The 27,293-nt window shown below is 36.5% G+C and overlaps 1 non-coding gene across 1 annotated transcript; it reads right to left on the bottom strand.

Moving 5' to 3' along the window:
* Window positions 1-20,081: 20,081 nt before the first annotated feature.
* LOC128280001 (small nucleolar RNA R71) lies at window positions 20,082-20,188 on the bottom strand. Its single transcript, XR_008270183.1, has one exon. It is a non-coding gene; the product is annotated as a small nucleolar RNA R71 (small nucleolar RNA).
* Between the last annotated feature and the right edge of the window lie 7,105 nt (window positions 20,189-27,293).

The raw sequence follows: 27,293 nt of genomic DNA, 5'->3' as shown, positions 1-27,293 counted from the left end.
CATCCGAGGTAAGTCCTCAAGAAGTGACCCTACTTGAATTATGTGAAATGAAATATGGATGTGTATTGATTATTGATTTATGTGTGTATGAGTATTTGAATGATACGGGCTAAGTCCCAAGGCGATTATGCTAGTGATTATATTTGTGTTTGAGCCTTAGTAACGAAAATGAAATATGAATGTCTAATGATTATTGATGTATGTGTGCATGAGAAATTGAATGATATCTGGGCTAAGTCCCGAAGACGTTATTGCTGGAAATTATATCCGGGTTAAGACCCGAAGGCAATTGTGCTAGCGGCTACATCCGGGCTAAGACCCGAAGGCATTCGTGCGAGTCGTTCTATCCGGGCTAAGACCCGAAGGCATTCGTGCACGTGGTTATATCCGGTTGTATTCCGAAGAAGCTTGGGCTGGAGGTGAGTGTTGGTTGCTGTAATGAATTCAATTGGTACGCTCGAAAAGCCCAAAGAATAAGGTAGTTTATACGTGCATTGGAAAGTCGACATGTTTGAGCAACATTCGCTCGATCGACTAACGAATTTCAGCTATTGAATTGGTTGATACCTTGTGAAAGTATATAATGATGAAGTGTGAAGTAAGAATGATTATGTGAATGTGTATTAATGAAATGATGCATTTGGCCATGTGAATGTATTGCTTTAATTAAAGCTGATTTTATTCCTTGAGACTTACTAAGCATAAAATGCTTACCCGTTGCTTTGGCTCTCTTTTTATAGATTGTGCTCGATAGCAATCGGATTCGGGATCATTAAAGTCGAAGTCATCCACTCTATCAAAGCCTCCATTTTGGTATAAATTTTGGTTGAACTTTGAAATGGCATGTATAGGACTACCCTTGCTGGTTTAAATATGTTGTGATGTATATGTATACGGCCATGCGAAAATGGCTCGTAAAAGTGAAGTACGAACTTAGACTATTTGCGGTTTGTATATATATATATATATGGTGTCATGATGTGATTATGGATTGGAAATGGGAATGTTGGTCACATGATCAGCCATTGGTATGGTTAAAATGATCATATGTGAACCTATGTATGGCAAGACTAGTTGGTTCATGGAGACTACAAACTAGGTAAGACCTACCTTAAAACAGATGCTGCCAGCTGCAGTGACGTGAATGTGAAAAATCACCAAAATTTGTAGGAATGGTATTAAATAGTGAATAAGCTATGTGAATTAACCTTGATGAGTCTATTTTCATATGGAAGAAACGAAACGGTCATAGGAGTTACTTGTTAAGAGATATTAAAGCTATTGTGAGACAGGGCCAGAACGGTTTCTGGGTCCCCTGTCGCAACTTTAAAAATTTACTATAAATTATCCAGAAAGAATTAGGAGTCGTGCCTTATATGTGCAGATTCCATATTGAGTCTAGTTTCATTAGAAACAAACGGCACCAGTATTAAAGCCCTGTACAGAGAGATATTCAAGTTGTAACGCGCGAAGGTCAGAGCAGTCGATCCCTGTAACATGGGTGACTTTAACTAATAAACTGTACCAATTGGCCCAACCAAAAATTCTAGAAATAAGTCCATGGATGGATATATGAGTATAAATTCAGGGAAAATTTACGAAACCAGTTTCTGAGTTTTGAAACTCGAGATATGATTTTTAAGGCGACGGTGATGCAGTTTTCCAGCCTGACTGGAAATGTCAAATTGGTGGGCAAAATATGTGGACTTGGCTTGTTAACCCCTCGTGTCCGACACCGGCGATGGTCTCGGGTTCGGGGTGTTAAAAAATTAGTAAATAGATATATGAGTCTATTTTCAGGGAAAATTTACTGAATTGATTTCGAGTTTTGTAACTCGAGATATGAATTTTTAAGAAATTATGACGCAGATTGTTAGCTTGACTGAAAATTTTAAAAATAAATTGTTTGAGCTGTTTAAGTAATGAATTAAGTCTATTAACACCTCGTGTTCGACTCCGACGACGGTCTCGGTACGGGGTGTTACATGTTTAATCTGTCAGCAAGTTAAATCTGAGCATCAAGTGCCATCTGGGTTATTACAACCGGTTATGATTCCGTAGTGGAAATGGGATCAAGTGACCATGGATTTTGTTACAGGTTTGCCTCTGTCACTAAAAAAGAAAGACGCAATTTGGGTTGTAGTTGATCGTTTGACGAAATCAACTCATTTTATTCTGATTTAGTTTGATTATTTGCTAGATAAGCTTGTTGAGTTGTATATTTCAGATATTGTGAGATTGCATGGTGTGCCATTGTAATTAGTATTTGATAGAGACCCAAGATTTACATCGTGATTCTGGAATAAATTGCAAGATGCTCTGGGTACTAAATTGCATTTTAGCACCGCTTTTCATCTGCAAATAGATGGTCACTCAGAATAGATTATTCAGTTACTCGAGTATATGTTGAGATGTTACACTCTTGAGTTTGAAGGTACATGGGAACAGTATCTACCTCTGATTGAATTAGCTTATAATAATAGTTTTCAATCGAGCATCAAAATGGCACCGTACGAAGCCTTATATGGTAGAAAGTGTAGAACTCCGTTATACTAGTCTGAGCTCAGTGAGAATAAGATTTATGGTATTGATTTGATAAAAGAAACAGAACAGAAAGTGAAAGTAATCCGAGATAGTTTGAAAGCTGCCTTTGATTGTTAGAAATCTTATGTGGATTTAAAACAAAAAGATATTGAATTTGAGATCGGTGATAAAGTGTTTCTGAAAGTATCTGCATGGAAGAAACTGTTCCGATTTGGTAAAAAAGGGAAGTTGAGTTCGAGGTTCATTGGACCGTATGAAATCACCGAGCGAGTTGGGCCGGTTGCTTATAGATTGAGGCTACCATCTGAGTTGGAAAAGATACATAACGTATTTCACGTATCGATTCTTCGATGGTACAGATCTGATCCGTCCCATGTGATATCCCCTTCTGAAATTGAGATTCAATCTGATATGACTTACAAAGAAAATTCGATCCATATTTTAGCTTGCGAGATTAAAGAGTTGCGAAATAAGAAAATTTCTCTAGTTAAAGAGATGTGGCATCATCACGGTGTTGAAGAGGCTACGTGGGAGCCTGAAGATTCTATGAGACAACAACATCTGAATCTATTTAACGGTAAGATTTTTGGGGACGAAAATCCCTAAGGGAGAGAATTGTAACAGTTAGATTTTGACCCTAGACAGAATAGTGATTTCGTGACCACAAATCAAAGTCCAAAAAATATTTTAATATTATTTTCTATGTTTGTAATATATGAGTTTACATCTGTAAAATTTCTGTGATTTAATTTGTCTGTTTCTGTGCTTAATTATGAAAAAGGATTTAATCGCATAAAGTGTAAAAGTTTAGTGCTAAATGTTAAAGCACCTAATTGGCTTGGATTTTAAAATAAAAGTCCTTCCATGTCAAATTTACCATTTGTTTTAGTGGTGGACAAATATAGACATTAGTGGTTGAAAATTTATGTTAGCAAAATGGGAAAAAGTGATTAATAAGTAATATAATAAAATAAAACATGTTAATGGATGAAATGCTCATCCATACTTGTCGAAATTCAAAGATAAAGAAAGGAAATAAAAGCATTTAGGGTTCGGCTAGATTAAAGCTCAATTAAGGTATGGATTTTCGCCTGTTTTTGAAAATTTCCACGTTTCTGTGATCGTTGTTTCGTGTTCTTCAAAACCCATGTCTGAATTTCTGTTTCTGTTAATGATTTCATGAAATGACATTGTTGATATTATGAGTTTTGTGATGTTTTTGAATGAATTATGAAGGCTTTGTAGATATGTCATAAGTTTTGTCTTTGAGTTTTTGATGAACTCGAGCTATTTGGACTAAATTGTGAAAATGAGGTTTTGAAGGACTAAATTGTGAATTAAGCATGCTGTATGAGCTTATACAGAAGTCATGAAAATTCGGCTAGCCCTTGTTGCAAATAAATTTTGCATATGTGTGATTTTGTGAAAAAAGGACTAAATTGTCAAAGAGTGAAAATGTAAGGGCTAAAATGTAAAGTGCCCTAAATATGTGTATATGGATTAAATTAAATGTAATGAATGATTGAATGGATTAATTTGTATTGTATTAGATCAAGAACAAAGAAAATCAGACTTAGATCGGGGGAAGTCCAAAATAGTTGATAGTCGACTCATTTTATCCGAAATCTATCCGAGGTAAGTCAAATTACAATTACGTGTTAATTGAAATAAATTCTGTACATATATATACTGTAATCTGTATTGGATGGCCTTGAGTGCCAGATAAATATATTTAGAGTAAAGCATAATAATATGTTAATATCTAAAAAGCTCTGTATGTTTCTAAGAAAAGTTGACATTTGTCTGAGACATCGTGTAAGACCGTGTTTGGGAAAAAGGCCTCGATTTAGATTTACGTATAAGACCATGCCTGGGACATCGACATCGTATCTGATTTCGTGTAAGACCTTGTCTGGGACAGAGGCATCAATATTGAATTACATGTAAGACCACGTCCGGGACGTCGGCATTGTACTTGTTTATGAGCATATATATCGTTTCTGACCCATCTGATGATAGCGAACCAAAACTGAGTTTGAGTATATAAAATGTATAACCTATGCAGGTACATTTGTATCGTACTAAATTTCTGAATATGAAAAACTCTGTCTCTGTGAAATATGTATGGAAATGAAGCATGATATATATGCAAACAAAGGAACATGGTCAAGTTTATGAATTATTCTATGAAATGGTTATGAATCTTTATGATTGAATTGTACTTATATGCTTTAGTAGTTAGACCAATTTTATTTGGCTTACTAAGATCTTTGTAGCTTACTCTGTGTGTTTACTGTCTATTTTACAGTTATCGTAGTTACTGAAGGCTCAGGGATAGTTGAGGACTCTTACCACGCTATCAAACTCATTTTGGTACTCTTGAAAGTGAAAATATTTTAAAAGTATGGCATGTATAGGCTAGAAAGTTTTTGTATTAAGTTTTGAATTGTAAATATAGGTTATGCAATGAAAGTTGGCTATCAACTGGTATGTTTGTTTTAAGTTTTGGTATGGTTTGAATGAGTTTTGAATGATGATGAAATAGTTGTAATGAAGCATGTTTTGAGAATGAAATTGGCTGAATATTTTGTATGAATGTTGTTTAATTTGGCTTGTAGGAATAACCCAAAAAGGGGTGGCAATTTTGGCTTAAACCAAGCCTGATTGGTGCTACACAGTTAGAGCACATAGGCGTGCCTTGTGGCTGTGTAAGAAAAGCAGTATTCTCCTAAGAATCACACAGTCTTGACACACGGGTGTGTCATATGGCCATAGGCTAAAGTCAGTAGCTAGCTAAGTATCATACGACCATAGTACACGGGCGCGTCTATTGGCCGTGTGAAAAAGTCAGTATAGGACCTATTTTTCGTACAGCTGGTTCACATGACAGTATTTAGTGCCCGTGTGTAACACACAGCCTAGTCGTTCGGGTGTGTGAGTTTAACAGTTTGAAAGAATTGGTTAAGTTCTGAAAATTCTGAATAGGTTTGGTTTAGTTCTGACCTTTCATTAAATGTATGTTTTAGGTCTCGTAGACTATATTTAGAGATGATTTCCTATGAAATGATGTTAAATAATATATGTGATTCTGAATTGGTCAAAAATGTTCTGCCTATCTAGTAATGCCTTGTAACCCTAATTCGATGTTGGTTATGGGTTAGGGGTGTTACATTGGTAAGGTTAGATAAATTTATCTTTCCTGCAGATTTTCTTATTTTAGAATGTAAAGCTGATTATGACATACAAATTATTCTTGGAAGACTATTTCTTGCTACTGGCAAGACCCTAATTGATGTACAGAAAAGCGAGCTAACCATGAGAGTGAATGATCAGTAGGTTACTTTTAATTTGTTTGATGCATTAAATTGTGTAGATGAGAATGAGAAGCGTCACGCCATTGAGTTGATAGAAATAATAGTGGACGAATTCGCAAAATTTTGCTAATGGAAATTCTGAAAGTGAAGACGATTTGATGGAGCAATGTGACACAATAAGTTTTGAAGAGCTTGATGAATTTATGGAAGCCCAACAGATAGTGGATAGACGAGGGAAGAAATTTGAATCCCTAGATTTATCAGATTGATCTTTTAAACCTCCTAAATCATCTGTGGAGGAATCTCTCGTATTAGAGTTAAAGCCTCTACCACAACATTTGAAATATGCGTATTTGGGAAATAATAATAGTTTGCTAGTTTTAATTTCTGCTATGCTAACACCTGTGCAAGAGGATAGGTTGTTAGAAGTGTTATGACAGTTTAAAAGAGCATAGGGTTAGGCCCTTGCAGATATAAAGTGAATTAGCCCTACATTTTGTATGGACAAAATTTTGTTGGAAGATTGCCATAGCAAATCCATTGAACAGTAGACACGATTAAATCTAATTATGATGGAAGTTTTCAAGAAGGAAATTATTAAGTGGCTTGATGCTGACATTGTTTACCCAATTTTAGACAACTCGTGGGTAAGTCTTGTGCAATGTGTACCCAAGAAAGGGGGTGTCAAGGAAGTAGGTAATGACAACAATGAGCTCATACCAACTCGTACTATTACAGGATGGAGAGTGTGTATGGACTACCTCAAGCTTAACATGGCAACTAGGAAGGACCATTTCCTTTTGTCATTCATCAATGAAAAGTTGGTTAGATTAGCTGGTAAGGCTTTGTATTGCTTTCTAAATGCTTATTTAGGATATAATCATATTGCCATAGCATCTGAAGATCAAAGGAAGGCAATTTTCACATGTCCATTTCGTACTTTTGCGTTCAGGCAAATGCCATTCGAGTTATGCAATGCCCTGATAACTTTTCAGTGTTGCATGATGGCCATAGTCCCGTACATGGTGGAAAATTTCCTTGATGTTTTATGGATGACTTATTTGTGTTTGGAAATGATTTTGAAGATTGCTTAAGGAATTTGGAGATGGTTTGATGCCACTATGAAGAAACTAATCTAGTATTAAACTAGGACAAATGCCATTTCAAGGTCTATGAAGGCATTGTCCTGAGACATAGGGTGTGTAACACCCCAACCCCGGCCTAGACCTTATGGCCGAATCTGGCAATGTCACATTGAAGTGTTTTTCGTAAAATGTGATATCGTTGAAAAACCCTTTCTATATTTATTTATGTTGTGTGATTTTAATGATGATTTTAAAAAAAAAAAAAAAACATGTCGTTCATTTTAAACCTACTTCCTAATCAAAAGGTATTTACTTTAAAGACTTTTTGAATGTCAAAATATTATTTTACAGCGAAAGCTTTTTAAAACAATTACGTTCTTGCGTTTATTTTGTAAAAATGTTGTTTCTTTTTAAAACTCGTGTTCCTAAGACTAGCAGTTATAACCAAAGCAAATTAAACCCCAAATTAAGAATAAAATTCAAAGGGGCCTTATTACAAATAAAATACCCAAAAGAAAATTACTCAAAATTTAAAAATCAAATACGGAAGTACGTGCGGTTGTGTGGCCACCTTTGAGTCCCTCACAACACCAATCCACCAACGACTAGGGATTACCTGTACAGATAAACGGATGGGTGAGTTATGAAAACTGAGTGTGTAACCCTATAACAATTAACCAAACAGTGAGCTTATGCAGTCTGGGCCTAAGCCCCAATTCAATAATGGTTCAGTCTCAGTTTTGGCCTTAGCCTAGTGCAGTATCAGTATCAGTTTGGGCCAGAGCCCATCTCAGTGACAGTACAATACAGATATGCAATTAAGAGATCCTACTCAGCCAACCTCTACACTCTATCTCCGTCCAACCCTGCAATCCATGTGGGGATATAATCAACCCAGCCATCCCCACACTCCAAGTACTATCGGTTGCGACATTAGACAGTATTTGGAATAGAGTTGCCAGTACAGTAGACTTCCTCCAATCATAATAAACCCATCCCCATGCAACATATCATGCATCATTCATGTTGTGTCTTAATATCATACGTGTATACAATATGTTTAAAGTGGCAAGCTCATGTATAATCATACATCTCATAGAGCCATAACAGTCATTTTATCACACAGGGGCATAATAGTCATTTCATCGATTAAGGGTCCAGGTACACTTACCAACCCAACAGTAGGCAACTCGTGCAACCTTAATAGTCAAACAGTGAAAATGGGCACAAGGCCCATATTTGTGTGGCCTACATAGCCCAGAAATGGCCTTGGCCATGTGGGTTACACAGCCTAGCCCAATATTCTCCACACGTCCGTGTGGTTTACCCATATGGGGCCCACATGGCTCAATTAGGCCCAAAATACCCCAAAATGACCTCGGCCCATGAAATTGCTCATGGCCAGCCTCAATGATCATACACCCATGTTTAGGCATAATGACCACCACAGGAGCGAGGGTACGCCCGTGTAGCATCAACAGTCGCTTATTTCGACTTTTGCTGATCTACGATTAGGGGCAGTGTTTTTGCACACCTAATCTGATCTTTGATATGCAATGCTCCTGAGATAAACCACACCTAAAACAAATGGCAATTCCATGCCCAACATTAGTCACACTTAGGACCCATACCAAAAACAACAACAACAATCAAACTTCAGTTATGTTGCTTACCCCTATGGCTCCAAAAGATATAGCCTACGATTCTCCTTGCAAACCGAGCCCGATGCGATTTGATGCTATCAAATCAACATTCAACACAGCAGAGGATTAGGAAAATTAACATAATTAATGAAAGACATATTCCAAAACAATCGGGATACACTTTTCCCGCACTTACCAAAGAACTTACCAACCAAAAGTAGTCCACTATGAACAGAAGCAACCAACGCCAATTTTTCCCCTTTTTAAAGAACAACCGAAAGTAGAAGAGGGGAAAGGAAAAGTATTCGATAATAGCACAAAGGGAGAGGAACTACTAAGATTTGATTGAGAGAGGAAAAAAGAACAAGAAGCAATCGGCCAAGGGAAACCGATTGAGAAAGAGGGAAGAACATGAATTCGGCAAAGGAGAGAAAAGGTAACCGAATGTTGAGAGAACAAGAGCCAAAATCCAAAAGTGTTGAGAGGGAGAGAAGATGAAGTAATCGGCCAAAGAGGAAAAATCGATTGGAAAATGGGAATAATAGATATTTGTCCAAGCAAGAAATGCAAAGAAAGCAAAGAGGATGATTGATGGAAGTGCACATTAGGAAAACAACAAAGAAAAGAATAAGAAAATAACCGAAAAGGTCTATAACATATTCGGCCTCCAAACCAAAGAGTGAAAAGAACCAAAATGGTAACAGCCACCAAAATGGAGAGCAATTGACAACCCAAAGCCGAAATCTGAGTGTTGGGAGTCCAAAATAAATACCTAGGATTTTGGGGCGTTACAAGGTGTCACAACGAGGAACTGAAGTAGACAAAGCGAAAATAGAAGTGATCGAAAAATTGCCACCACCCACCAATTTTAAGGGTATTAGAAGTTTTCTAAAACATGTAGGATTTTACAAAAGATTTATCAAGGATTTTTTGAAACTCTCTAAACCCTTGTGTCCTTTACTTGAATTGAATAAACCTTTTAATTTAGATGATCAATATTTGTAAGCTTTCGAGGAACTCAACAAGTGACTTGTAGCAGCACCGATTTTGTAACACCCCTAACCCGTATCTGTCGCCAGAGTAGGGTTACGAGGTATTACCGATCAATTCACAACATATAGCATACATTTATCAAACATAAAGCATTCATTCTCAAAAATCATTCAACACAATTACATTGTCCCTTATAAGGGCCTACGAGGCTTTAAACATGCTTTAGAAGTGATTCAGGACTAAACTGATACCATATGAAAATTCTGGAAGCTTAGAAAATATTTCAACCATACAGGGATCTCACGCCCGTGTGAACAGGCCATGTACTTCACACGACTCCAGACACGCCTGTGTCTCAAGCAATGTGGAAACAGGGCATACATACTGACTTGTATCACACGGCCAAAGACACGCCCGTGTGCCAGGCGGTGTGAAAACTGGTGGGTATACTGACTTATGCAACACGGCCAAGACACATGCCCATGTGCTAGGCCGTGTGCCAATTAAGGGGGTTTACTAACTTGTACCACACGTCCAGTCACATGTCCGTGTATGAAACCATGTGAAGCTTACTGACTTCAATTCAATTTCATCACCAGGGAACACACGACCGTGTAACATGACCGTGTGTCACACACGGCTAAGACACACGCCCGTGTCTCTGCCCGTGTAGACACAACTAGGCCTTTGCAAGGCCAATTTGCCACCCCAACTTCAATGTACCTACACAAGTCAAAATGGTACCATTTCATAATACAATTAGGCAGCCAAAATCATCAACCAAATGCACAATTCATACCATTATAATTTCATCTATTCTAATTCTCAAATCACTACCATTTACTTAGCCAAATACATGCCAAAACAATATCAAACAATATGGTTCATTTATCATAATTCACTTAACCATTTTAACTTCCATAATATCTTGGTTACAACCATTCCAAAACAAACCAAAATAAGCCATCTCTCATGGCTATATTTATACAAACCAAAACATATACATTTACAAGCTGTTTCTAATAGTCAAACATACATCAATATTAACATCATTTACAAGACAACTCTTATGGCTATAATCACAACCAAAGTACCACATCTAGCCTATACATGCCATATACCATAAATGTATAATTCAAAAGTACCAACTTAGTTGTTTGATAGTGTGATGATGTTCCTGACGACTCCCAGATCCGAGCTAGCCTTGATTCACTAAGAAACATAGAAAAATAACATGACGTAAGCTTCATAGCTTAGTAAGCTTGTATGTGAATAACTTAATTCACTGAATAAATGCAAATCAACCAATTACACATGACAAAGCCTTATACACATTAACTACAAACCTTTCTCATGTCTATACAAACTCATCAAACTTTCACTATTTAATACTCAAATAGGTTCTGCACATACCTGTATCACCTCGTACTAACCTCTTTCTCAACCACATAATTTGTTTACCCGTTGAACCATTTGAAATAGAAATTAGATACTCAGGAGTCTCGTATGGTAAGTACCTATACCATTGCCCGTAGCCAAATCAAGGTAACTTATACTAAGAACTATTATCATGGCCCTAAGCCAAATCATCCGATATGCATGGCCCAAAGCCAAATCTATATAACTCGCACCCGAAGTGCTAATATCATGGCCTGAAGCCAACTCAACTTATCATCTAATCACATGACTCTAGCATCCAAATCTATTCCTAAAGTTCAACCGAGATTTCTAACTTCTCAATTCTATCGTCGAGTGTATCCGTAGATCGTATTTACAATTCATACATTAATGAAAACCTCATAATCACATTTTAGGTAATATCAAAGTATTTAACATACATTTATAATGAAATCATCACATACGAACTTACCTCGTATTCGGAATTGATGGATCGGGTCGACTACTCGATAACCTTGTTTTCCCCCTATCTAAATCCAAATTCTTTTTTTCTTGGTCTATATGAATTCAAAGTTAACTTATTTATTCATCTACTCTTTCAATTAATCCAAAAATACACATTTGGGCATTTTTACACATTAGCACCTAAACTTTCACATTTAATCAATTTAGTTCCTATTTCACAAATATACAAAATTCACACAATTCAACAAAACCCATGGTTGGTCGAATTATACATAGGTCCCTAGCAGTCCAAAACTTTCATTTATTTTACATTTCAACCACACAATTTGTACATTTCACAATTCAATCCCTTTTTGGCATTTTTGTCAAAAATCATTTTACAAAACTAATTTAACTATCAACAATGGCAACATGTTAAGTCTTTAACAATTTTGAAATCTAAGGTACGGGCTAGCTAGAATATGAAGCAACGATCTTAAAAACGTAAAAATCATCAAAAATTGAGGTGAAAATACTTACCAATTAAGCTATGAGTTGGCTAAACCCTAAATGCTCTCCCATGGATTCTTTCTCTTTTTAATTTCGGTGAAGATGGACTAAAAATGATGATGTGTATGTTTTTGTTTCATTTAATTTATCATTAATTAACTATTTTACTATTTTAACCTTTAATATACATTATTTAAAACACCTAAAATGTGTCCATATATGTCCACTAAGGTTTCAAATGGTTTAGTTACCATTTAAGGCCATCATATTTAAAAGCCAAAGCTATTTGACACCTTTAACTAATAGAACATGCAATTTATAATTTACGCGATTTAGTAATTTTTACCGAATTAAGCATTCAAATAGTAAAATTTCTTTACAAAACCTTCACACATGCATGCTATCATGTTGTAAACACATAAAATAATATTTAAATAATTTTTTGACAACGAATTTATGGTTTCGAAATCACTATTCTGATTTAGCCAAAATCGGGCTGTTACAACTCTCCCCCTTAAGGATTTTCGTCCCCGAAAATCTTACCAGTGAATAGGTTTGAGTATTGTTTTCTCATAAAATCCTCGGGTTCCCATGTAGCTTCTTCAACCCCGTGCCAATGCCATAATACTTTCACTAATGTGATTCTCTTCTTTCTCAGTTCTTTGATCTCACGAGCTAAAATTCGAATCGGTTTTTCAGCAGATGACATATCAGACTGAATTTCAACCTCGATCAGGGGAATGACATGTGAAGGGTTTGATGGGTATCGTCGAAGCATCAAAACATGAAACACATTATGTATTTTCTTTAACTTAGACGGTAAAGATAGTTGATATGCCACTGGCCCAACTTGCTTAGTAATCTCATATGGTCCGATGAAATGCGGACTCAATTTCCCTTTCTGACCAAACCGCAATATCTTTTTCCACTGTGACAGTTTCAAAAACACTTTATCCTCAATCTGGAACTCCATATGTTTCCATTTCAAGTTTGCGTACGATTTCTATCGTTCTAAAGTTACTTTCTAACTATCACGAATTACTTTCACTTTTTCTTCAGTCTCTCTGATTAGATCAACCCCGTGAATCTTATTTTTGTAAAGCTCACTTCAATATAATGGTGTTCGACATTTACGACCGTATAGAGCTTCGTACGGTGCCATCTTTATACTCGATTAGAAACTATTATTGTAAGCAAATTCAATCAGCGGTAGATATTTCTCCCAGCTACTTTCAAACTCAAGAATCCAACAACGTAACATATCCTCAAGTATCTGGGTAACTCGCTCGGATTGACCATCTATTTGCAGGTGAATCGTAGTGCTAAAATGCAACTTTGAACACAAAGCTTCTTGCAATTTCTTCCAAAATCGCAAAGTAAATTTTGGATCTCTATTTGAAACAATAGATAGGGGAACACTATGTAATCTCACAATTTCAGAAATATACAACTCAGCTAATTTATCAAGCGAGAAATCGGTACGTACGAGAATGAAATGAGTTGATTTCATCAATCTATCAACAACAACCCAGATTGAATCTTTCTTTTTCAGAGATAAGGGCAAATCCGATACGAAATCCATTGTTACTCTATCCCAATTCCACTCAGGGATCATAATAAACCTGACGGTACTTGATGCTCAGCTTTGACTTACTGGCAAATCAAACAGTTCGAAATAAATTCTGAGATATCTCGTTTCATGTCGTGCAACCAATAAAGTTGTTTCAAATCGTTATACATTTCCATACTTTCTAGATGTACTAGTAAATAACTAATATTTTCTTCGTTTAAAATCTTTCGAATAAGCTCAGAATTTCTTGGTACACATATTCTATCCCAAAACATCAAACAATCATCAGGCCCTATTCGAAACTCTGAATCAAAAGTCGACTCACACTGAGCTTATTTTACTTGCAATTCATTATCAAAATTTTGAGCCTCACAAATCTACTCTAAAAATAATGGTCTTGCTTTCAACTAGGCTACTATCGAACTATTGTCAGACAAAGCTAATTGTGTGTTCAAAGCACGTAAAGCAAATAAGGACTTTTAGCTCAAAGCATCAGCAACTACGTTTGCTTTCCCTAGATGATAGTCAATCACTAATTCATAGTCTTTTAGCAATTCTAACCATCGTTGCTGTCATAAATTCAAATCTTTCTGAGTCATCAAATGTTTCAAGCTTTTGTGGTCGGTATAAATATGGCATTTTTCACCAAATAAATAATGACGCCAAATTTTCAATGTGAATACTATCGTGGCTAACTTTAGATCATGCGTAAGGTAATTTTTTTTGTGTGGCTTCAACTGTCTTGAGGCATAAGCTACAACTTTGCCTTCATCAAAACACAACCCAGGCCATTTAATGATGCATCACTGGAAACTATGGATTCTTTACCCGACTCAGGTTGAACTAACACTGGTGCCTCTATCAATAATGCTTTCAACTACTTGAAGCTTTGCTGACACTTTTTTGACCACTCAATTTTAACATCTTTTTAAAGCAATCGTTTCATCGATGTCCCAATCATTAAGAAGCCTTTCACAAGTCGTCTATAAAAATCGGCTAGTCCCAGAAAACTACGAACTTCGAATACATTTCTCAGAAGCTTCTAATGGCAGAAATTTTGCTCGGGTCAACTTGGATACCCGTGGCTGAAACTATATGTCCTAGAAAACCAACCTCTCGTAGCCAAAACTCACATTTGCTGAACTTTGCAAACAACTATTTATCTCTCAAAGTTTGTAACACGATTCTCAAATGCTCGGTATGCTCAGATTCATCAGAGAGTAAATCAAAATGTCATCAATAAATACAACTACGAATCAGTTTAAGTACAACCTAAAAATCTGTTCTTCAAGTCCATAAAAACAATAGGTGCATTTGTTAGTCCAAAAGGCATAACAAGAAATTCGTAGTGCCTGTACCTTGTTCTAAATGCAGTCTTTGGCACATCTGAGTCTTTAACTCGCAACTGGTAATAACCCGATCTCAAATCAATTTTTGAAAACACTGTTGTCCCTTTTAACTGATCAAACAAGTCATGTATTCATGGCAAACGATATTTATTATTGATCGTCACTTTGTTGAGCTGTCGATAGTCTATACACATTCTCATCGTACCATCTTTCTTTTTTACAAATAACACCGGTGCACCTCACGGAGAGAAACTCGGTCTAGCAAAACCTTTATCTGTAAACTCTTGCAACTCAGCTTTCAATTCTTTTAACTCTCTTAGAGCCATTCTGTACGGATCTATTGATATCGGCATTGTTTCCGGTACTAATTCAATACTAAACTCAACCTCTCTGATAGGTGGTAAACCTGGTAACTCTTCAGGAAATACATTTGGATACTCGCACACAACTAATACTAATTCAATCTTTGTTTCTGTCACTTTCGTATCAAGTATATAAGCAAGATAAGCTTCACATCCCTTTCTCACAAATCTCTGAGCTAACATTGACGAGATCACAACTGGAAAACTATTAAGATCATCAGATTCAATTCTAATAGTCTCATTGTTCTGTCATTTCATTTCAATTGTCTTTCGTCTAGAATTCACTATAGCATCATGCATCGTTATCCAATCCATACCCAAAATCACCACAAATTCATCGAATGACAACATTAGATTAGCCAAAAAACAAAAATCTTGATTCATTAACGGACAATTCTTGCAGACTTTGTCAACCAAAACACATTTGCCTAAAGTGTTCGATACTCTAATCACAAATTCAGTAGACTCTATAGGCAAGGTCTTGTTAGATACTAAATTCATACATATATAAGAATGAGTTAATCCTGGATCTATCAATGCAATCACATTAGTATCATAAAGAGTGAAAGTACCGGTGATAACATTTGGAGATGAGGCTTCTTCGTGAGCGCGAATAGCGTAAGCTCTAGCAAGTGCTCTGGCCTCGAATCTCACAACTGAATCCTTTGTCTCCCCTCTACTACCACTTACATTTCTGGAAATTCTAGGTAGTCTACCTCTATTTGACGTGTTACTTGATCTCACATTCTGAACTTTATTCTTCTCATCCAGCTTAGGAAAATCTCAGATGAAGTGATCTAGCGAACCACATTTGTAACAAGCTTTATTACTTTTATTCCAACATTCTCCAAAATGTCGTCACCCATACTAATGACACTCGGGTTTGTTGTCTCTTACACTACCAACACTCGATATTGATGTAGCTTGAACTTTAGAACCCGGGTACTATTTTCTACGATCTCTGTTCGAATATTCATTTGAAGCATTTGGGCGAGCGTACGAATCTCTAGATTTCTTTGATAAAGATTGAAAAGGCTTACTCATCGATCTTTTTCTTGAGTCTCTAGCTTTTGAATCTGCTTTTCTCTTTTCTTTGCTAAGATCCTCGGCTTTACAAGCCCTTTTAAGCAAAACGACAAATTCTTTCAACTCTAGAATTCCGACTAGTAGTTTTATATCTTCATTCAACCCGTTGACGAACCGCTTACACATAATCTCTTCGGTAGAAACATATACCCTAGAAAACTTACTCAACTGTACAAATTCTCTTTAATACTCGGTTACAATCATTCGACCTTATTTTAATTCTAGAAACTCTTTGTGCTTTTGATCGAGAAATCTTTGACTAATGTATTTCTTTCAGAATTTGGATTGAAAGAAGTCCCAAGTAACCTATTCATTTGAAACCACAAATATCAACGTGTTCCACCATTGATACGCGGTGTCTCTCAACAAAGATATTACACAATTAATACATTCATCAGGAGTACAAGACAATTCATCGAATACTCAAATTGTATTTTTGAGCCAGAACTCAACTCTCTCAGCATCATCATCAGCAGTATCCCGAAACTCTTTAGCCCCATATTTACGAATCTTAACTACTAGCAATTTGTTCAAAAATATCGAATCTATAACTTGAGGAACAACAGGGATTTGTTGAGGAATAGGTAGGGGTAGAGGTTGCTGAGCAGCCGGGTTCATACGAATGTATTGAGTGAACCATTCCTTCATCAATTTCAAGAAGGCTTCTTTAGGCTCTCCTCCCTGACAGCTCGTCAAGAGTCTAGAATCAGATGGCACTATCCCTTGCGTATGAGCAGGCGCATTACTCTCAACCTCATCGACTATAACTCGATTGGGATCCATTACTACACGAAAACACAATTTAAGTTGACAAGAATCATCACACTATCACAACATACATATGGCATGTATAGGTAGACTCACATACGCTACATTATATCTAGAATCGAGTAAACTGTAACTCTGATACCAATAAAATTGTAACAACCCTAACCCATATCCATTGCTGGAGTAGAGTTACGAGGTATTACTGATCAATTCACAACATACAGCATACTTTTATCAAACATAAAGCATTCATTCTCAAAAATCATTCAACACAACCACATTGTCCCTTATAAGGGCCTACGAGGCCTTAAACATGCTTTAGAAGTGATTTGGGAATAAACTGATAACATATGAAAATTTTAGAAACATAGAAAATATTTCAATCATACAGGGGTCACACGCTGGAAACACAAAAGTTGATATACTTTTCTATACCCATTTTTACTTAAATTCATGCAAATCCAGTTAAATTCTCGTCAAAAAATAATTAAATATTATAAAATAATTAAATTGTGTTAAAAATATAAACATGGTGAATTTAGTTAATTTTATACTTAATTTTGATTAATTTTGACTACTTTCGATAGATTCGCGTAAAGGTCGAAAATTGGCTCGGCTAACACTACTGAAAACACAAAACTGAGAAGCAATTTGAAGTTTCGAGGCACATTAATTTCAAGCCTAAGACGGTCCAGAAATGTTTTTTAATTCATAATTTAATTAATTTTAATTTATTCCCCATTTAATTTGGGTTAAATAAATTATTTTTAGTTAATTATGGAGAAAAGGTGCAGTTGAACCGCACTGATTCAACCATATTGAGTGAACCGAACCAGCCACTACTTGGGCAACCGAGAACCGTCCATATGCTAACCCAAATAATCATTTTAGCTGATTAAATATGCTTTCAAAACGGCCCTTGAAGAACTATCAAAAGGCATTCAAACCCCTCCTTTAATTGTGGCTTTATGAAACTGCCCCAAGCTTAAAATAGCAAAGTTGAAACTCTCAACTTTACCATGTGTGTGGCCGGCCAAGGGAGGTCTCTTAGGATTTTTTTTTTTGTTGCTATTTTTATCTGCCATATTAAGCTATAAAATCCACCCCTTTCTGATCATTCAAAGCATCCCTCATCCATCCTTCATTCCACAACATTCTCTCACACCCTATCTCACTTTTCTCTCATTATTCTATCCCATTTCCCTCTTGTTCAAATGCCAATTTCTTCTCTTGGGAAAGAGGCTCTCATCAGCCATTTTGTAGTTGCAATTAAATGTTCATAAGCCACCTTGATAGCCAAGGGCAACGAAGAACGAAGAATGGAGCAACTAGTCAAGCCACAGAGAAACACCAGATTTGTTTCTAGTTCCCTATCTCTTTAATTTTTGTTGTTGTTTTGACAAACATGTTTATGAATATTTATGCTATTGAAATGGTTATTTTAATCAATTTATCTTAAACTTAAGTTTGTGTTGGGTTGATTATATTCTGCTTGCTTGAATTGTTAAAATGATGTTTATGCTGTTATAGGCCTCGGTAAATTCCTTGGTTAAGTAAAATCATGCCTAAGTTATTCTTGCGTTATGACTGTGAGGCAGCTGATAAATTAATTATTTAAATGGATTGCAATTGTAATTAATTGACACAGTACTTAATCAGTACATGTTTATTCTTCTAAGGTAGCTGAAGGTTAAATTAGCAATGTATCTGGCGATATTATTGCCTTGCATAACTTGCAAGATTATTGTGATTAAACTGTTTCAAGGCAGGGATGCCTTGTTACCTCACATAGTCTTTTATATATTGATTAGATTTAATTAATCTTTTGAATTGACATAGGGATATGCAAGAGATTAGTTTAGTTTAATGAGTATGTATGTGCAATAACATGTTTTCTTACTAGAATCTGTTTAGTCGGTTGAATTAACATAGGGATATGTCAAGAGATGAATGGACTTTTGTATATGAGTTTGTTCATAAGTTAGCAAATTACTGTGTTGCTGTGAATTTATTTGTAACAATTTAAACATGAGTTTAATAATTCTGAGTTCAAGAAATATAATTAATCCATCACAAGTATGTTACCTGGATTAAATCTTATTTGAAATCATGCATTAGAACTTCTTTGTTTTATTTTTAATTATTTACTTAGTTTTTATAAATAGTTTTTGACCATCTTTTAAAACCAAATTATTTTTACCTTACCAAAGTGTTTTACAATTAATTTCATAAATAATTCTTTTTACAGTCCCCGTAGGTACGATAACTCGGCATTTACTTGTCACTTTATTACTTTTTGTGATTGTGTACACTTGCACATTTCCGTCGTTCCAATTTTTTGGCACCGTTGCCGGGGACTGTTTTAAAAAAAAGTCATGATTTGTGAATTTGTTAGTTTTACATTTTAGTTTATTTTTCTGTTTAATTTTTAACTTAATTAATTTTTCTTTGATAATTTGAGATGTTTATGAGTATTGACCAGATTATTGACTTACTTCCTGTAGACCTTGAGATAGAACAAACCTTTCGACAGGGAAGAAGACAAGCGAACCAGAGAAGGACTGAAGGAATGAATTTTGAGAATATGAATCAAGGAGCAAGGTGAGCAAACCTTGCTCAAAATCCTATCCTTATTGTTGACGATAGGGATAGAGCCTTAAGACAATATGTTGTACCAGTATTTATCGATCTTAATCTGGGCATTAGGAGACCCGGAATCAAGGTACAACAATTAGAGCTGAAGTCAGTCATGTTCCAGATGCTTCAGACGGTGGGCCAATTTAGTGGAATGCCTACTAAAGATCCTTATCTTCACCTAAGACTATTTATGAAGGTAAGCGACGCTTTCAAATTAGCTGGGGTTCCCGAAGAGGCATTACGATTGAAGCTGTTCTCGTACTCACTAAGGGACAGAGCTCGAGCCTGGTTGAATTCATTGCCACCAAACTTAATTTCTAGTGGCAAGAGTTAGCCGAAAGATTCCTCATGAAGTATTTCCCACCAAGCAAGAACGCTAAGTTGAGAAACAAGATCACTGCCTTCCAACAAATGGATGATGAGTCCTTGTATGAGGCATAGGAACGATACAAAGAACTATTACGAAAATGTCCTCACCATGGAATTCCATATTGCATCCAACTTGAGACATTTTATAATGGTCTCAATGCTCACACGAGGATAGTACTGGACGCTTCTGCTAATGGTGCTCTCCTTTCTAAGTCTTATAATGAGGCTTACGAGATCATTGAGAGGATCGCGAGTAACAATTATCAATGGCCAACCAATTGAGCCGTGTTAAGAAGACGAGTCGCTGAAATACATGAAGTGGACGCTCTCACTTCACTTGCATCTTAGGTATCTTTAATCTCTTCAATGCTTAAGAATCTAACCACTAATGGGTCTAACAGTTTTGCAGCCCAACCACCTCACCAATTTGAGAGTATATCTTGTATTTATTGTGGGGAAGGACATTTGTTCAAAGAATGTCCATTGAACCCCAAATCCGTATATTGCATGGGTAACCAAAACTAAAATTGAGGAAGGCAAGGACTACAATCCAACTTCTATAACCCATTGTGATGAAGCCATCCGAAACCAAGGGGTTAGAACCAGTAACAACTGCGCTCAACCTAGGCCGACTCAGCCGCTTAGTTTATCCCAACAAGCTCAGAAACCCGCTCAGGCTGAATCATCCAATAGCTTAGAGAATTTATTAAATACATACATGGCGAAAAACGATGCAACTCTAAGGAATTTGGAGAATCAAGTGGGCCAGCTTGCCACTGAACTCAGGAACCAACCACAAGGTGCTTTACCTAGTGATACGAAGAATCCAAGAAAATCGGGGAAGGAACATTGCAAAGTGTTAACATCGAGGAGCAGAAAGACAGTAGAGCCCAACACTATCGAAGCTGAAATGGGGACAGCTGATGCTTAAAACTTAGAGGAAGTTCAACCGAGTGTTGAAATTCCAGTTTCAGAAGAACTAGAATTTGTAAAACCCGACAAGGTAATTCTAGAACCAGCTAATTCTAATCAACTAACAAATCCGTTAGATGCAAAATTGCCGCAGAAAATGAATCAACCAGTTTCAGTAAAGAAACCTCCACCACCCTTCCCTCAAATACTTCAGAACCAGAAACAGGAAATTAAATTCAAGAAATTCCTAGACGTACTCACATCAACATTTCGTTGGTTGAAGCACTTGAACAAATGTCGAACTATGTCAAATTCATGAAGGATGTCCTGTCCAAAAAACGAAGACTTTAAGAATTTGAGACGGTAGCTCTGACGGAGGAATGCATCGCTTATCTTCAAGACAAACTACTCCTAAAGCTGAAGGATCCTAGATGTTTTACCATACCTTGAAACATTGGAGCAACATATTGTGGTAAGGCACTATATGACTTGGGTGTAATTATAAACTTGATGTCTATGTCAATATTTAGAAAGTTGGGGATAGGTGAAGTTAGACCTACTATGGTTACACTTTAACTAGAAGATCGATCCTTAGCACATCCAGAAGGAAAAATCGAGGATGTATTGGTACATGTAGATAAATTTATCTTCCCTGCTGATTTTTTTTATCCTAGACTTTGAAGTAGACAAAGAAGTGCCAATTATCCTAGGAAGACCATTCTTAGCAACCGGAATGACCCTTATTGATGTACAGAAGGGTAAGTTTACGACGCGTGTTCAGGATGATCAGGTAACATTTAATGTTTTTAAGTCTATGCAATTTCCTGACATAATTGATGATTGTTCTGCAGTATCCGATTTAGAGGATTTAATAGTGGAAAAGGAGCTCAACTATGTTGAGGATCCGTTGGAACAAATTTTGACATCAGATCCTCCAAATGATGAAGAGGAAGATGAATACTTAGCTTTGTTAGAAGCTAATCAAAGAAGATTTAATCTGCAATCTCATTTTGAATCTTTGGAGTTAGAGAAGAGGGAGTATGCCCAACCAAAAGCATCAATCGAGGAAACACCTAAATTAGAACTCAAGGTATTACCTTCACATTTAAAATACATTTATTTAGGTAATGCTTCTACTCTGCCTGTGATTGTTTCAGTAGAATTAACTACTAAGCAATAAGAGAAACTCATCTCGATGTTGAAACAATTCAAGAAGGCTATCGGATGGACCATAGCCGACATCTGCAGTATTAGTCCATCTATATGCATGCACAAGATTATCCTGGAAGATGGCGAAAAGGGGACGATTGATGGACAACGAAGATTGAACCCCATCATTGAAGGACATGGCGAAAAAGGAGATTATCAAGTGGTTAGATACGGGTACCATTTATCCCATCTCAGACAGTTCGTGGGTAAGTCCGATCCAGTGCATGCCAAAGAAGGGAGGTATCACAGTCGTAGAGAATGAGAATAACTAGTTAATACCAACTAGAACAGTTACGGGATGGAGGATTTTCATCGATTACCGAAAGCTGAACAAGGCAACTAGGAAAGATCACTTTCCTTTGTCATTCTTGGATCAGATGTTGGATAGACTCACGGGGCGAGACTATTACTGTTTCCTTGATGGATACTTGGAGTATAATCAGATTACAGTAGCACTGAAAGATCAGCACAAGACAATGTTCACCTTCCCGTATGGTAAATTTTCATTTAGATGCATGCCATTTGGATTATGTAATGCACCTGCTACATTTCAAAGATGTATGATGTCTAATTTTACTGACATGGATGAGAAGTACTTGTAATTTTTTATGGATGACTTTTCAGTATTCAGAGATACCTACGATGATTGCTTAGCCAATCTAGCTAAGGTACTAAGGTAATGCAAAGAAACGAACCTAGTACTCAACTGGGAAAAGTGCCATTTCATGGTGCGAGAAGGAATTGTTCTACGGCATCAGATAACGAGACATGGGATTGATGTAAATAAAGCCAAGGTAGTTGTTATCGAAAAACTCCCACCTCCAACATTTGTAAAGGATGTTAGGAGCTTTTTGGGCCACGCCGATTTCTATCGAATATTTATCAAGGACTTCTCCAAAATTGCTAAACCCTTATGCAAACTATTGGAGAAGGACACGACGTTCAAGTTCGATGATGGATGCTTAAAAGCTTTCAAGGATTTGAAGAGTCGATTAGTTACAACACCCACAATCGTCACACCGGACTGGGATTTGCCATTTGAATTAATGTGTGAAGCAAACGACTTCGTGATAGGAGCTGTCATGGGCTAGCGAAGGAACAAAGTTTTCCATCCCATCTACTATGAAAGCCAGACTCTTACAAGAGCTTAACTGAACTATACGGTACTAGAAAAAGAGTTACTTGCTATTGTATTTGCTTTTGACAAATTTTGATCCTATCTTGTAGGTACCAAAGTAACTATTTATATGGACCACTCGACAATTAAGTACTTACTTGCCAAGAAAGATACTAAGCCAAGACTGATCCAATGGGTGCTTCTACTTCAAGAGTTCGATCTAGAAATTCAAGATCGAAAAGGAGTATAAAACCAAGAAGCAGATCACTTCTCCAGATTGGAGCCGTAAGAAGGGAATTCTCCAATTATACCAATTCAGGAAACGTTTCTAGAAGAACACATACTGAAGGTAAGTCATGTCCATAGTACCCATTGGTTTGCTGATATTGCTAACTATTTAGCTTGTGGTTTGATGCCAATTGATAAGACTTATCAACAAAGGACAAAGTTTCTTCACGATGTGAAGTACTATTTTTGGGAAGAGCCATATTTGTTTAAAAGGTGTGCAGATCAGATGATTAGGAGATGCGTGGCAGAAGATGAAGTACAAAAGATTTAATACCATTGTCACTCAACTCCGAGTGGGGGGCACTTTGGAGGTACTCGTACAACTGCCAAAATATTACAAGTCAAATTCTTTTGGCCAACACTATTCAAGGATGCATATGCATACGTAAAGAGCTGTGATCGATGTCAAAGGGTCAGAAATGAGATGCCTCGAACAAACATCATTGAGGTAGAATTGTTTGATGTATGGGGTATTGACTTTCTTGGTCCTTTCCGTCCGTCTTTTGGTCACAAGTATATATTGGTAGCAGTAGACTATGTGTCCAAGTGGGTCGAGGCTGAAGCTTATCTAAAAAACGATGCTAGGGTTGTAATTAAGGTCTTACAGAAACAAGTGTTCACAAGGTTTGGAACCCCAAGAGCCGTCATTAGTGATGAAGGGTCCCACTTCATGAACAAGTGGTTAAGATGGTTATTAGACAAGCACGGAGTGAAACACAAGGTTGCAACAGCTTACCATCCGCAGACGAATGGGCAAGCTGAACTGGCAAATAAGGAAATCAAAGGCATACTTGAGAAGGTAGTTTTCCCAAATCGACGAGATTGGTCCAAATGGCTGGATGATGCTTTATGGTCTTACAGAACAGCATACAAGACGTCTTTAGGGATGTCACCCTACAGGTTGGTCTTTGGGAAAGCATGTCATCTACCCTTAGAGTTAGAGCACATGGCTTACTTGGCTCTTCGACAACTCAACTTGGATCTTAAGCTTGCTAAAGAGAAATGGATTCTCCAACTCAATGAGCTAGAGGAATTCTGGCTATTCTCCTACGAAAATGCCAAATTACTCAAGGAGAGACTTAAGAAATGGCATGACAAGCACATTCGAGTTCGAGAATTTGAAGCAGGTCAGTGAGTTTTGTTATTTAATTCCAGACTAAAGTTCTTTCCAAGTAAGCTAAAATCACGTTGGTCCGATCCATTTACTATTCGTCGCGTCTATCCATACGGAGTTGTCGAGCTCCAAGGTAAGGGAGGTAATTTTCAAGTTAACGCTCAGCGGCTGAAACATTATTGGGGAGATAAGTTTGAACGAAATGAAATTTCATTCATTTTATCAGATGTTTAACATTTTCTTATTTTCCTTTTTAATAAATGATTTAGTGTATATTTTCGGGATTAGCATGTTTAAATAAATTCTATCTAGGAGATTGGAACTTAAGCGGGATCACTGGTGACCACTCCAATCTTTCCTGGAAATTGATTTTAACATAATTTTCCTAAAAATTATTTTCTAAATAGAAATTTCAATTTTTGATTTTTCAAATAAAAGGGTCAATTTTGATCCAAGTCTTAAATTGCAGCTCAATTCCAAATTTTCATTAAGTCTAGGACTTAATTGAATCATTTTTAAAATCTGGTTGCTCTTTTCGTAAATAATAAAAACTAGATGCCTCTTTTTGTAAATATTTTCAAAAGGCTTCTAGAATAAATGTTTTAGTTTAAAAATGATAATTATTAATATATAATTATATCCGTTATAATATATATTAATTATTATCGATTTTAGGATTTTGATAAGTTTTAATGAGAATAAGAAGATAATCTTTAATATATAATTATATCTATTATAATTTATATATTAATCTTTATCAATTAGCATAGTATTAGGATTAGTTTTTCATATCTTATCTTTGTTTAAATAAATAGCAATTAATAATTTAACATGCATATATGTAATTATTAATTGTTGTTATCTTGCATACGATTAGAATTTAGAATTTTTAAATTGTTTTAAGAATTCTACTTTAATTCCTATTTTTCCCTCTATAAATACCACCCATCTTCTCATTCATCTAACACTCAAAACCCAAAGCACTAAAACACCAAAGTGCCGAAGTCCTTAGCCACAATAGCACCCAGTAGTCGGCCAGCACACGCCCATCTCGCGCACACCACGTGCGCATTGCCTCGTGCTGCTTCAACCTCAGCTCACGCCAGGCCTTTATCCCGCGCGTCCTATGTGCGACCAAGTGCTACTTGCTGCTGAACGTCTGTGTCGCTACTTACTTCCAGCCCTGCTGCGCATCACTGCTCCCACACACACCACGCCCGCACGCCCTAGCTGCTTGTGCGGCATTCTTCATTTATCTACCCTAAGCCAACAAACCCTCCAACCCTCCTTATAAATTCCCATCTTTTCCTTCATTTTTATTATTATTTCCTAGAGTTCTTATATTTTTACAAAAAACGGTGGTGAGACCAATTTTTCTCTCAAACTTTTAATTTTATTCAGTTATTTAATTTCTCAGTTTGTTGAATTATTAATTCTTATAAATTAAATTTTTGAGAAAATAATTTTTCCCATCTTATGATCAGGTTAAACATGCCTCACAAGAGAACTCGTGCTTCCGCTCAAATTGATGAAACACAAAACAAATTCCATTGTGAAGAAGCCAGAGTGAGATACAAAGGTATCTTCAAAAATCAATAGATGCATCCAGAAAAAGGCTTTACATTAAAGGAAAGCAACTATAGAGACTTTATGGCAAGTATTCGTCAAGTTGCTAAAACCCTCAATTGGGAGCTATTTTGTGAAAAGAGACCTAGTGTGGATGAGGAGCTAGTTCGTGAGTTCTATGCAAATTTAACTTCAAGCGAGATGACAAAAGTCCCAGTTCACAGAATCAAGGTACCGATAAATTCAAATGCTATTAATAAGTTCTTTGAATTACCAGATTTCGAAAAGGACGAATATTCCACATTGATGAGCAATATCAAGCCTGAAAATTTGCAAGAAATTCTCAAGGAACTGACAGTTCAAGGTTCTACATGGATTGTGTCAAAACAAGGAATCCACACTTGTCAAAGAGAATATTTGACGCCACTCGCGAATGTATGGTTTTACTTCGTCCAATTCAGCCTTATGCCTAGCTCACATGGTACTACAATCTCATTGGAGCGAATGGTCTTATTGTACTCGATCCTAACTTGAAAGACCATTGATGTAGGGAAGATCATCTTGAGAGAAATACGAAATTGTGCTGTTAAACGCTCTGGCCCTGCTCACTTCCCCTTTACATTAACAATTTTATGCTTGAAAGCTGAAATTCTTGCGATTGTATGGAAGACGGGGTATAGCCAAGGCATAACCACAGATTGGGACCTTTATCAAGTAGGTGAAGACTCAGTTCTACAGAAACAAGTTGAAGTAAGTGAGGATCCGGAAGACCCTGATGAAGAAAAAGATCCCATGATGCAATCATTTGAAGTCCCTGATAAAGTAGAATCAGTGGAGCCAGAAGCTGAACCTGATATTGAAACTTCAATGTTTAGAGCTCAACCGCCTAGCCCAGCCCTTCAAGATGAGCTATCAAAATTGATGGACTTAATGCAACATATGCAATGGCAGCAACAAACCTATTAGAGATACTCAAAAATAAGGGATGACTCGATGAGAAGTGCTTTTAAGAAAA

Source organism: Gossypium arboreum, chromosome 8 (genome assembly GCF_025698485.1).
Source record: "Gossypium arboreum isolate Shixiya-1 chromosome 8, ASM2569848v2, whole genome shotgun sequence".
Classification (NCBI taxonomy): Eukaryota; Viridiplantae; Streptophyta; class Magnoliopsida; order Malvales; family Malvaceae; genus Gossypium; species Gossypium arboreum.
The sequence above is the reverse complement of the archived record's forward strand: the minus strand, read 5'-3'. Positions and strand labels throughout refer to the sequence as shown.